This window comes from Mobula birostris, chromosome 1 (genome assembly GCF_030028105.1).
Source record: "Mobula birostris isolate sMobBir1 chromosome 1, sMobBir1.hap1, whole genome shotgun sequence".
Taxonomy (NCBI): Eukaryota; Metazoa; Chordata; class Chondrichthyes; order Myliobatiformes; family Myliobatidae; genus Mobula; species Mobula birostris.
The window spans coordinates 52,488,028-52,502,379 of NC_092370.1; positions in this window are offsets into that span (position 1 = coordinate 52,488,028).

Consider the following 14,352-nt stretch of genomic DNA (forward strand, 5'->3'; position numbering starts at 1 on the left):
GGGAGTAGGCCATTCGGCCCTTCGAGCCTGAACCGCCTTTCAGTATGATCATGGCTGATCATCCAACTCAGAACCCTGTACCAGCCTTCCCTCCATACCCCCGATCCCTTTAGCCACAAGGGCCATATCTAACTCCCTCTTAAATATAGCCAATGAACTGGCCTCAACTGTTTCCTGTGGCAGAGAATTCCACAGATTCACCACTCTCTGTGCGAAGAAGCTTTTCCTAATCTCGGTTCTAAAAGGCTTCCCCTTTATCCTCAAATTGTGACCCCTCGTTCTGGACTTCCCCAACATCGGGAACAATCTTCCTGCATCTAGCCTGTTCAATCCCTTTAGGATTTTATACGTTTCAATCAGATTCCCCCTCAATCTTCTAAATTCCAACGAGTATAAGCCTAGTCGATCCAGTCTTTCATCATATGAAAGTCCTGCCATCCCAGGAATCAATCTGGTGAACCTTCTTTGTACTCCGTCTATGGCAAGGATGTCTTTCCTCAGATTAGGGGACCAAAACTGCACACAATACTCCAGGTGTGGTCTCACCAAAGCCTTGTACAACTGCAGTAGTACCTCCCTGCTCCTGTACTCGAATCCTCTCGCTATAAATGCCAGCATACCATTCGTCTTTTTCACCGTCTGCTGTACCTGCATGCCCACTTTCAATGACTGGTGTATAATGACACCCAGGTCTTGTTGCACCTCCCCTTTTCCTAATCGGCCACCATTCAGATAATAATCTGTTTTCCTGTTTTTCTACCAAAGTGGATAACTTCACACTTATCCACATTAAATTGCATCTGCCATGAATTTGCCCACTCACCTAACCTATCCAAGTCACCCTGCATCCTCTTAGCATCCTCCTCACAGCTAACACTGCCGCCCAGCTTCGTGTCATCCGCAAACTTGGAGATGCTGCATTTAATTCCCTCGTCTAAATTATTAATATATATTGTAAACAACTGGGGTCCCAGCACTGAGCCTTGCGGTACCCCACTAGTCACTGCCTGCCATTCTGAAAAGGTCCCGTTTATTCCCACTCTTTGCTTCCTGTCTGCTAACCAATTCTCTATCCACATCAATACCTTAACCCCAATACCGTGTGCTTTAAGCTTGCACACTAATCTCCTGTGTGGGACCTTGTCAAAAGCCTTTTGAAAATCCAAATATACCACATCCACTGGTTCTCCCCATCCACTCTACTAGTTACATCCTCAAAAAATTCAGTGAGATTCGTCAGACATGATTTTCCTCTCACAAATCCATGCTGACTTTGTCTGATGATTTCACCACTTTCCAAATGTGCTGTTATCACATCTTTGATAACTGACTCTAGCAGTTTCCCCACCACCGACGTCAGGCTAACCGGTCTATAATTCCCCGGTTTCTCTCTCCCTCCTTTTTTGAAAAAGTGGGGTTACATTAGCCAGCCTCCAATCCTCAGGAACTAGTCCAGAATCTAACGAGTTTTGAAAAATTATCACTAATGCATCCACTATTTCTTGGGCTACTTCCTCAAGCACTCTGGGATGCAGACCATCTGGCCCTGGGGATTTATCTGCCTTTAATCCCTTCAATTTACCTAACACCACTTCCCTACTAACATGTATTTCCCTCAGTTCCTCCATCTCACTGGACCCTCTGTCCCCTACTATTTCCGGCACCATGCCAGAGTCCAATGATTTTTGAAAGATCATTGCTAATGCTGCCACAATCTCTAAAACTACCTCTTTCAGAACCCTAGGGTGCAGTTCATCTGTCCAAATGACTTATGTACCCTTAGGTCTTTCAGCTTTTTGAGCATCTTCTCTCTTGTAACAGTAACTGCACCCACTTCTCTTCCTTCGCACACCACAACATCAGGCATACTGTTAGTATCTTCCACAGTGAAGACTGACACACAATACTCATTTATTTCATCAGCTGTCTCCTTGTCCCCAGTTATTACTTCCCCTGCCTCATTTTCTAGCCGTCCTATATCCACTCTCATTTCTCTTTTATTTTTATCATACTTGAAAAAACTTTTACTATCTGCTTTGATATTACTTGCTAGCTTGCTTTCATATTTAATCTTTTCCCTTCTAATGTTTTTTCAGTTGTTCTCTATAGGTTTTTAAAAACTTCCCAATCCTCTAACTTCCCACTATTTTTTGCTTTGATGTGTGCCCTTTCTTTTGCTTTTACAATAGCTTTGACTTCCCTTGTCAGCCACTGTTGTACTATTTTACCATTTGAGTATTTCATCATTTTTGGAATACATATGTCCTGCACCTTCCTCATTTTTCCCAGAAACACACGCCATTGCTGCTCTGCTGACATCCCTGCCAGCAACTCCTTCCAATTTACTTTGGCCATCTCGTCTCTCATACCACTGTAATTTATGTCACTCCACTGAAATACTGCTACATCAGACTTTACTTTCGCCCTGTCAAATTTCAAGTTGAACATAATCATATTGTGATCACTGGTTTCTAAGGGTTCTTTTACCTCAAGCTCTCTAATCATCTCTGGTTCATTACATAACACCCAGTCCAGTGTAGCTGATCCCCTAGTAGGCTCAATGACAAAGTGCTCTAAAAAGCTATCTCTTAGGCATTCAACAAACTCATTCTCTTGTGATCTATCACCAAGTTGATTTTCCCAATCGACCTGCATGTTAAAATCTCCCATGGCTACCATGTCATTGCCCTTTTGACTCGTCTTTTCTATTTCCTGTTGTAACCTGTGGTCCACCTCCCAGCCACTGTTGGGAGGCCTGTATATAACTCCCATCAACGTCCTTTTACCCTTGCAGTTTCTTAATTCAACCCAAAAGGATTCAACATCTTCTGATCCTATGTCACATCTTTCTACTGATTTGATGCCATTCTTTACCAGTAGAGCCAGCACCACTCCCTCTAACTACTTTCCTATCACTCTGATATAATGTGTAACCTTGGACATTCAACTCCCACTTACAATCATCCTTCAGCCACGCTTCAGTGACGGCCACAACATCATACCTGGCAATCTGTAACGTTGCAACAAGATCATCCACCTTATTTCTTATACTACGCACATTTAGATAAAACACCTTGAGTACAGTATTTGCTATCCTTTCTGATTCTGCATCCCTAGTGATTTGATACTCAGTCTGTTGGCTGCAACTAAGTCCCATCACCTGCCTGCTTTTCCTGACGATCTGATTGCCCGCTATATTTACTTTTTCACCATCCGTCCTTTCCTGAGTCCCTTCACTTCGGTTCCCACCCCTCTGCCAAGTTAGTTTAAACTCATCAACAGCTCTAACAAACCTGCCCGCGAGAATATTGGTCCCCCTCGGGTTCAGGTGCAACCCGTCACTTTTGAACAGGTCATACCTCCCCAAGAAGAGATCCCAATGATCCAAGAGCCTGAAGCCCTGCCCCCTGCACCAGATTCTCAGCCACACGTTTATCTGCCAAATCATCCTGTTTCTACCCTCACTGGTGCATGGCACAGGCAGCAATCCAGAAATTACTGCCCTGGAGGTCCTGCTTCTCAGCTTGCTACCTAGATCTCTAAATTCTCTTTTCAGGACTTCATTACTTTTCCTTCCTATGTCATTGGTACCAATATGTACCAAGACATCTGGCTGCTCCCTCTCCCTCCCCAAAATGTTGTGGATGCGATCTGTGACATCCCTGACCCTGGCACCTGGGAGGCAACATACCATCCGGGTGTCCTGTTCACGTCCACAGAATCTCCTTTCTGTTATGCTAACTGTTGAGACCTCTATCACTACCACTTCCTTCTTCTCTCTCTTTCCCTTCTGCACCACGGACTCATACTCAGTGCCTGTAACCCGGTTGCCATGGCATTCTCCCGGGAGGTCATCCCTCACAAAAGTATTCAAAGCGGTATACTTGTTTTTGAGGAGAATGGCCATAGGGGTGCTCTGCTCTAACTGCCTATTTCCATTTCTCCTGACGGTCACCCAACTACTCGTCTCCTGCAACTTCCAGGTGACTACTCCCTGTAATTTTAATCAATTATATCCTCCCTCTCCCATACAAGCTGCAGGTCATCCAGTTGCTGCTCCAGATCCCTAACACAGTCTTCAAGGAGCTATAGCTGGATGCACTTCATGCAGATGTAGTTCCCCCAGAGACTCTGGGTCTCCCAGTTCTCCAACATCTGGCACGAAGAGCACACCTCAGCCATTTAAATGGTACAGTAAGAGATGTTGGAAGTTGGGGGTCTGGGGGTTTGATGCTACTGTTGTGTACTTTTTTGCGAGTGAGTGGGTGAGTGGATTGTTATTGTCACTGCGGGGGAGAGGTGGGGGATTTGATGCTATTGTCGCAGTTTTTATCAGCGGCTGAGGGGGTTGGGGCAGTTCTTGTTGCTTTTTTTTCTGTAGAGAGGGGTGGTGGATTTGATGCTATTGTCACTTTTTTCTGTGCGGGAGGAGGTGGGGGATTTGCAGGGTTTGCAAGTTTCCTTTTTCATGCCAGGTGGGGAAGAAATATAGAAACAGAGAAGCATAGAAAACCTACAGCACAATACAGACCCTTCAGCCCACAATGCTGCTCCGAACATATACTTACTTTAGAAATTACCTAGGGTTACCCATAGCCCTCTATTTTTCTAAACTCAATGTACCTATCCAGGAGTCTCTTAAAAGATCCTATCATATCTGCCTCCACCACCATCACCAGCAGCCCATTCCACACACTCACCACTCTCTGCATATAAAAAAACTTGCCTCGACATCTCCTCTGTACCTACTTCCAAGCACCTTAAAACTGTGCCCTCTCATGATAGCCATTTCAGCCCTGGGAAAAAGCCTCTGACTATCCACACAATCAATGCCTCTCATTATCTTCTACACCTCTATCAGGTCACCTCTCATCCTCCATCACTCCAAGGAGAAAAGACCAAGTTCACTCAACCTATTCTTGTAAGACATGCTCCCCTATCCAAGCAACATCCTTGTAAAATCTCCTCTGCACCTTTTCTATAGTTTCCACATCCTTCCTGTAGTGAGGTGACCAGAAATGAGCACAGTACTCCAACTGGGGTCTGACCAGGGTCTTACCTAGCTGTAACATTACCTCTCAGCTCTGAAACTCAATCCCAGGGTTGATGAAGACAGCAACACCTCCTCCTCTGATTTACCTTTCCTGAAGTCCACAATCAATTGCTCAATCCAATCCAATTGCTCGTAGTGTGTGGGTGAGTGATAGAGGCAGGGATGTAATGTAATAACAATGTGCAAGATCTCGACCCAAAGTGGCAACTTATATGTTTAGTTTCCGCCGGTGCACGTTGACACCCTGAATTCTTCCAGCATTTTGTTTCCTATCTTTAGATTTTATCAAGGAATATGCTTCAGCGTAAGTGCAGCCCTCTCACTGGATTCATACACCAACTTGGGGCATCAGCTACTCTGTTAACTGGCACGTAACTCAGCAGTGAGATGGCCACCTTTCATAGGCAATACACATCCAGGGTCGGTATGATTTGGGGTTCAACCAAATAGGAATGTTGTGATGCTCCGTTTAAAGGTTCCTTGATTTGAGCGAATGCTGTGTAAATACTGCCCATACACAGTTATTGGTAGCCCAGAAATGAGTTGTACACCAGTATAGAATTATAAAGAAAGTATATTTACCTATTTTCAACTTCATCAAACAGTGAGCAGAGCAAGAAAAGAAATGCCCATTAGAGTTAAAGCATGCGACAGTGAGTATAGGAATAGACTGGACTGAAAAGCTTGAGCATATAGATATTAAGAAAGAGGATGTGCTGGAGCTTTTGGAAAGCATCAAGTTGGATAAGTCTCCAGGACCAGATGAGATGCACCCCAGGCTACTGTGGGAGGTGAGGGAGGAGATTGCTGAGCCTCTGGCAACACTCTTTGCATCATCAGTGGGTACGGGAGAAGTTCCAGAGGATTGGAGGGTTGCAGATGTTGTTCCCTTATTCAAGAAAGGGAGTGGAGATAGACCAGGAATAGGTCGGTAAGTCTTACTTCAGTGGTTGGTAATTTGATGGAAAAGATCCTTAGAGGCAGGAGTTATGAACATTTGGAGAGGGATAATATGATTAGGAATAGTCAGCATGGCTTTGTCAAAGGCAGGTCATGCCTCATGAGCCTGATTGAATTTTTTGAGGATGTGACTAAACACATTGATGAAGGTAGAGTAGTAGATGTATTGTATATGGATTTCAACAAGCCGTTTGATAAAGTACCCCATGAAAGTCTTATTGAGAAAGTAAGGAGGCATGGGATCAAAGGGGACCTTGCATTGTGGATCCAGAATTGGCTTGCTCACAGAAGGCAAAGAGTGGTTTTAGGCGGGTCATATTCTGGATGGAGATCTGTTCTGGGAACTCTCCTCTTCGTGAAATGACCTGGATGAGGAAGTGGAGGGATGGGTTAGTAAATTTGTTGATGACATAAAGGTTGGAGGTGTTGTGGATATTGTGGGGGGCTGTCAGTGGTTACAGTAGGATATCGTTAGGATGCAAAACTGGGCTGAGAAGTGGCAGATGGAGTTCAATCCAAATAAGTGTGAGGTGGTTTATTTTGTTAAGTCAAATATGATGGCAGAATATAGTATTAATGGTAAGACTCTTGGCAGTGTGGGGGATCAGAGGGATCTTGGGATCCGAGTCCATAGGACACTCAAACCTGCTGAGCAGTTTGACTCTGTGGTTAAAAAGGCATACACTGCATTGGCCTTCATCAACCGTGGGATTGAGTTTAAGAGCCGAGAGGTAATATAGGACCCTGGTCAGACCCCATTTGGAGTACTGTGCTCAGTTCTGGTCACCTCACTACAGGAAGGATGTGGAAACTATAGAAAGGGTGCAGAGGAGATTTACAGGGGTGTGTCCTGGATTGGGGAGCATGCCTTATGAGAATAGGTTGAGTGAACTCGACCTTTTCTCCTTGTAGTGATGGAGGATGAGAGGTGACCTGATAGAGGTGTATAAGATGATGAGAGGCATTGATCATGTGGATAGTCAGAGGCTTTTTCCCAGGGCTGAAATGGCTAGCATGAGAGGGCACAGTTTTAAGGTGCTTGGAAGTAGGTACAGAGGAAATGTCAGCGGTAAGTTTTTTTATGCAGAGAGTGGTGAGTGCATGGAATGGGCTGCTGGCAACGGTGGTGAAGCTGGATACAAAGAGGTCTTTTAAGACGCTCATAGATAGGTACATGGAGCTTAGCAAAATAGAGGGCTATGGGTAACCCTAGGTAATTTCTAAATTAAGTACAAGGGCCAAAATTGTGCTGTAGGTTTTCTATGTTTTTCTATGTTTCAGTCTAACTGTGCACATAATCGTTGGAGCTTATTTCTGTAATGGCTGGATATATCGCTTTACTCACAGTGCTGAATTCTCATTACCAACCACAGGTAGAACTTCCCTTCTTGGAATTCTCTGCCTCACAAAGATCACCCCTTTGGATGGGATCCTCCACGCGTCTTCTCTGGTGCTCCTCTCTCCACACCTCCCGTTACAGACACCAAATCAGACAATTCTCCTTCAGAATGCTCTTCCCACCCAGCTCTCGAGAATGTTCCATGCCATCCCTCTCCTGACTGGCTGACAAAACTTTCTTAATTTTGACAACATGGCTCTTTATTTTTTGCCAAAGCCAAACAGTCTTAATAGCAGGACACAGTGCTTTTACAGAAAACTGCTAAAATAAAATACTTCACAACATAGCAGTAGAAATCTGAACCAAGGCATTAGTTAAGTTTCTGTGAGTAAACTTCATTCAGTTTCCATGTGTTACCAGCATTATCTTCCAGCTCAAGAATATGAACTGCCATGAAATGCATCTTCACCTTCTCCATGTAGGATGTGAACAACTCAAGCATATAACCATATAGGCTGCTATTAACTCCTGTTAGTACTAGAGCTGGCATTAGTGTTCATTTCCTACCAAATGCTACAAACTTACCTTCTTGCTCTCTCCCTCCTTCTCTCTCTTCCATAACACCAAATTGTTCAGAGAATCAGTATCACTGAAGTCCTATACCTGCTGGAATATCGCAGTTTTGTTGAATCTTAAGGAGAGTTTTAAATAATGCTTAGTTTTATTTAGATTTATTACTCAATGAGTTCAGAAAAATGAGGGAGATCTCATTGAAACATATCAGATATTGAAAGGTCCAGATACAGTGGATGTGGAGGGTTTTTCTTATAGTGGGGGAGTCTAGAACCAGAGGCCACAGCCTCAGAATAGAGGGATGTCCATTTATAGCAGAGATAAGGAGGAATTTCTTTAGTCAGAGAGCAGTGAATCTGTGGAATTCATTGCCACAGATGGTTGTGGAAGTTTATAGCTTCTTGATTAGTTAGGGTGTCAAAGTTTATGAGCAGAAGACAGGAGAATGGGGATAATAAATCAGCCATGATGGAATAGCAGAGCAGACTCGACGGGCTGAGTGGCCTAATTCTGTTCATATGTCCTATGGTCTTATTTACCATTGAAGTCACTGCCAACCTTGAAAAAATTCTGTTCGGCTCTTCAGAGGATTTCCATCTGTCCCTTGATTTGGTGTCAGCTCTGCTTCTCTTTCCACAGATGTTCTTTGACCTGCTGAGTGCTGCCAGCATTTTCTGCTTTCATTTTGGACTTCCAGCAACTGCAGTTCTTTTAATTCTCAGTGGAATAATTAAGTGCACTTGAGAGTTTCAGCACCTAGGCCTGAGGCAGCGATAGAGATGAGTGGTTTTGGAAGTAAACAGTCTTTGCACTACTAATAATACAGGTTCAGAAGTTCACAAGGTTCACACAGAATGCCAGCCTTGCAAAAACTGTGAGATAGACTTGACACAAAATAAATACCTGGCCTCTTCACACATTGATACCACATCATGGTCATACCAAAAGAAGTGCCGTTAATAGTATGATAATTTGTATGTTCCAATACACTTGGATAAGGTGAATTGCATTTGAGACCTAGCCATAGAAAAGTAGTGCTCTTGACCGATACCATAATAAATATTAACTGGCGTACATACTTTTTCCCACATTTTGACCTCCCACACAACTGCAATATTTTCTCTCTTCTAACCTTAAACTACCGAATTCCCATATCAATTGGGTTTTCATGAGTCCTCCCAACTATACAGAATTGTTTCAATGTGCCAATGGGCTTACTGAGGTAGGGACAAATGTCCAAATATTAGGCAAAGCTTGCCTAATAAAATGTACAACTAACTCCTTATGCAAGATATATGTTTCGGAATAGCCCCACACTGCCGTCACGCCAGCACAGACTTTAGACCTTCCTGATGGCATAATGTGTCAATTTGACACTTCATTTTACAATAGTCCCTGCAATTAATTCCATGTCGACAGAACAACGGCCCTGTGGAGTCCTACTCATCAAATACCACTGAGTGCAGTTTCTATATGAAATGTCAGAAGGGGTCAGAAAAATCCAAGAATGATGTTGAACGGTGACGTCATCTGTTGCAAGTTCTTTTATGATTTGTTCGTGAAAAGGATAATATAGAAACCACTCACTAACACTGCACTCTCTAAAGGATAAAACTGTGGGGGGGGGGTGGAATTTCTGACAGTCATCACAGGTTTGGCCCCATGCAGGATTTTGTTTTGTAATTCACATTCATAAGCAAAATGTTTTTTAAAAGGTACCACACACTGACATTTACTCATTCTATTTCAAAGACCTGAAATCTTCTGGTTGTATGAATTTCATCCAATTTTATAGGATGCAACATAGAAAAAGAACAAAAAGAGCTTCTATCTTGTGGTGTGGATGATTTAAAACATAATAGTTGTCTTTAAGACTACAAAATTATTTGAACAGGTGAAAATAGAAATGCTTCTACATTGGAGTGAACAAAATTAGTGTCCATAATTCAAATATAGCCTCAAAGAGTACAATGCAATAGAAAGAAAGTAAATCTCTTTACTGACAAAGTTATCGGGATGATTACCATAAATAGTCACCTCTACTACTTTCCAGATGAAGTCCAGTACCAGAGGGCATGGTTTAAGAATAAGGGGTAGGTCATTTAGGACAGAGTTGAGGAGGAACTTCTTCTCCCAGAGAGTTGTGGAGGTGTAGAACGCACTGCCTCAGAAGGCAGTGGAGGCCAGTTCTCTGGATGCTTTCAAGAAGGAGCTAGATAGGTATCTTATGGATAGGGGAATCAAGGGTTATGGGGACAAGGCAGGAACCGGGTATTGATAGTAGATGATCAGCCATGATCTCAGAATGGCGGTGCAGGCTCGAAAGGCCGAATGGTCTACTTCTGCACCTATTGTCTATTGTCTATTGTCTATTGAAGGATACCTAAACCATTTGGGGTGATACAGAGAATTACATGTTGAAAACAAGGACAGGTGAAGAGAATGGGACTGAGAAGACTTCCATGGAACATAAGAACAAACAGGGGCCAAGTGATCTATTTCTCTGGCATAAATTTTACGTACAATTGTAATCCTTTCAGCTCTGGAAACTGGAAATGATCCATCCATGTGCAATGGAATTAAACTCCCTTTTAATCGCTTAAATGGAGAGACCCTACAAAACATGGCTCAATCCACAAACCCATACAAAAGTTGTGTTCAGTCTTACCCAAAAATGGTGATACATAGACAATCTAACTTAGAAACACAATCAGTATTGGATAAGGAACTCTCTTCCTACTGCATTATGAAGAAGTTGTGCATTGAGGCTTAGTTGCATTTTAAATCAGAACTGGAGAGATTTTAATCACCACTTAGTTATGATCTACTTACCCTGCAAGTATTTAATGTAGGATCCTGAGGGTAAAAACCACAGGAGCCAGTTCAATTTGTTCAGTAGAGGGTGATGTAAATACTAAAGCCCTGTGGCATCAAAGGTTCAAAGGCTATAGTTTAAGCGAAGCTAAAGTTCATTTTTCTTAACTACTTTGTAATATTTAGTTCATTGTAATAATAAAAAATACTCTATTTGCCATTTGTAGCAACATTCTAAGTGTATTAGTAATGCTTTGCTTGACAAAACAATAAATATATTCCAAATGTGCAAAGTGTTAAAGTAATAATATTCCTTTGAAAGTCAGGAATGGAAAAATGGCATTGGAGACAAGGAGAGAATATTAGTCCATTGTTTAGCAGAGCTTTTATATCTTTCCTGGCTTTCAATGATGGTTCCTCCTGATAACAGTTTCACTGATGAATCATGTTAGAAACTTCCACTTCTAAAGCAATATGTAGTTATCAAATGTCCAGATAATTTAGACTACAAGAGTTATGAGTCTAATGTAAAGGATATGACAATCTATTCCCTGTAACAACTATGGAACTGATTTGCCACCTAAGGTAATGCTGTTTTCTACTTCTTGATCAGCACTAAGCTCAACTGTAATATTGTAACTAATGCCTCAGTCAGAGTGACAGATGAAGGGTGAAAAAGGGAAAAAGCAAGATGAAAGAGGTAAGAGAAGGGCTTATGGTTGTACTAGGTACTGTACATTGGTTAAGTTGTTAGGGAAGTTCTCTGCAATTAACCTTACTATCTCAAGTCTTGTATTCAATTGAACCTTATTGGCAGATTTATGAAGCAGGAAGGGCACTTAAAGCACCACTTACAGGTATTACGAAGAGTACAGTAGAGGTTAGCTTGCGTTGCATGGGACATTATGAAATGGAATTTAATTTCCAAGCCACTGTTTATAGAAGATAAAGAGGCTGAAAGGTTGTGCTGAAAGCAATCCAAAAAATTCTCTAAGATTAAAGCAGTAAAAATGTTGCAGCAAAACATGGATGGAAAGAAGCATTTATATAATTATGTACTCTACTTGTAGGCATAAATATTTTGGAAATAAATGCATCAGATATGTTCAGTGGAAAGTCCAATTAAGATGTTAATTATGCATCATTGAACCAAATTCCTGTAAAGGAAGTATGGAAACATCACAGGAAAGGTAATATCTAGAGTAGTGAAACAAGTGTTTTAAAGTTATTGACTAAGTAATTTATTGTGGTTCATAAAATGTGCTTAGTACTCTATCATCTATGTTCCTTTAACAGTCAAAAAAGCAATTCAAAGTGTCACAAATAGCTTACACCATGATATAAAAGAACCATAAATTTAATTTTCATCCTATTCATTATAGAAATTGCAGCATGAAACATTACATTTTCAGAAGAAGGGAACATAAGGAGATCATTAAATCTGAACTGTTGAAAACTCAGATAGTTACTATCGAACATCTTTGCAGGGATGAAAATGGTGCTTAGTTTGAATTCAAAATGTCAGTTATAAGACCATAAAGCCAGAAGACATCGGAGCAGAATTAGGCCATTCAGTTCATTGAGTCTACTCGGCCACTCTATCATGGCTGATCCCAGATCCCACTCAACCCCATATGCCTGCCTTCTCGCCATGTCCTTTGACTGATCAGGAAACGATCAACTTCCACCTTAAATATACCCAAGGACTTGGCCTCCGCCACAGTCCGTGGCAGAACATTCCACAGATTCACTACTCTCTGGCTAAAAAAATTCCTCCTCACCTCTATTCTAAAAGGTCGCTCCTCAATTTTGAGGCTGTGCCCTCTAGTTTTGGATACCACTACCACAAGAAACATCCTCTCCACATCAACTCTATCTAGTCCTTTCAACCTTTGGTAAGTTTCATGAGATCTCCCTACATTCTTCTAAATTCAAGTGAGTACAGCCCCCAAACTGCCAAACACTCCTCATATGTTAACCCCTTCATTCCCAGAATCATCCTCGTGAACCTCCTCTGGACTCTCTCCAATGACAATACATCGTTTCTGAGATATGGGGCCCAAAACTGTTGACAATACTCCATGCAGCCTGACTGGTATCTTACAAAGTCTTAGCATTATCTCCTTGCTTTTATATTTTATTCCCCTTGAAATAAATGCCAACATTGCATTTGGCTTCATTACCACAGAATCAACATGTAAATTAGCCTTCTGGGAGTCTTGCAAAAGGACTCCTAAGTCCCTCTGCACCTCACATGCTTGAACCTTCTCCCCGTTTTCATAATAGTCCACATTATTGTTCCTTTTACCAAAATGCATTATCATACATCTCCTAACACAGTATTCCATCTGCCACTTTTTTACCCATTCTTCCAATTTGTTTAAGTCCTGTTGCAATTGCATTGCTTCCTCAGCACTACCTACCCTTCCACCTATCTTCGTATCATCCACAAACCTTGCCACAAAGCCATCAACTTCATTGTCCAAATCATTGACAAACAATATGAAAAGCAGTGGTCCCTATACTGACCCCTGAGGAACACCACCAGTCACTGGCAGCCAACCAGAAAAGGACTCTTTTATTCCCACTTGCTGCCTCCTACCTGTCAGCAATTCCGCTATCCATGCCAGTATCTTTCCTGTAATGCACAGGATTTTATCTTGTTAAGCAGCCTCATGTGTGGCACCTTATCAAATGCCTTCTGAAAATCCAAATAAATGACATCTCCTACCTCTCCTTTGTCCACCGTCAAAGAACTCTAACAGATCTGTTAGTCAAGATTTCCCTTTATAGAAACCATGCTGACTTTGATTTATTTTATCTTTAGTCTCCAAGTACCCTGAAACGTCAGCCTTAATAATAGACTCCAAAACTTTCCTAACCTCTGAGATTAAGTTAACTGGCCTATAATTTCCTTTCTTTTGCTTTCCTCCCTTCTTAAAGAGTAGAGTGACATTTGCAGTCTTCCAGTCCTCTGGGACCATGCCAGTATCAAGTGATTCTTGAAAGATCATGACCAATGCATCCATTATCTCTTCAGCAACCTCTCTCAGGACTCTGGGATGTTGTCCATCTGCTCCAGGTGACTTATCCACCTTAAGACCTTTGAGTTTGCCTAGCACTTTTTCCTTTGTAATAGCAATGGCATTCACAGACATCTGGCATATAGCTAGTGTCTTCCACAGTAAAGACTGATGCCACGTAACCAATAAGTTCATCTACCATTTCTTTGTCCCCCATTACTACCTCAAGTCAGATGTAATCAAGTCGGTTTTCTTAAACATATGCTTAGAAATTGAATATTGCCTGTTTAGCAACATGGTAGGCCTCACAAATATTTTGTTTGAAAGCCTGCAGCTTGAAAATTGTATAGGGTATGTCCTTATTCTGCCTGCACTGCTGAACAGGCCTGTGTATGCTTTGTATTGCAGGCCAGAGAAAGAATGTCAGCTAAATCAGGAGCTGGATTCTACAAGCTATATGTGGGCTGTGAGGAGTCACAGATTAGCGGTCTGTGCGGATTTCAGATTTACTCTCCAGCTCAGACCCAAAAATCCAGAAATACAGATGTAAAGTGCGTGCTTTTTCTGAAGTTTTCCCCATTAGTGCACAA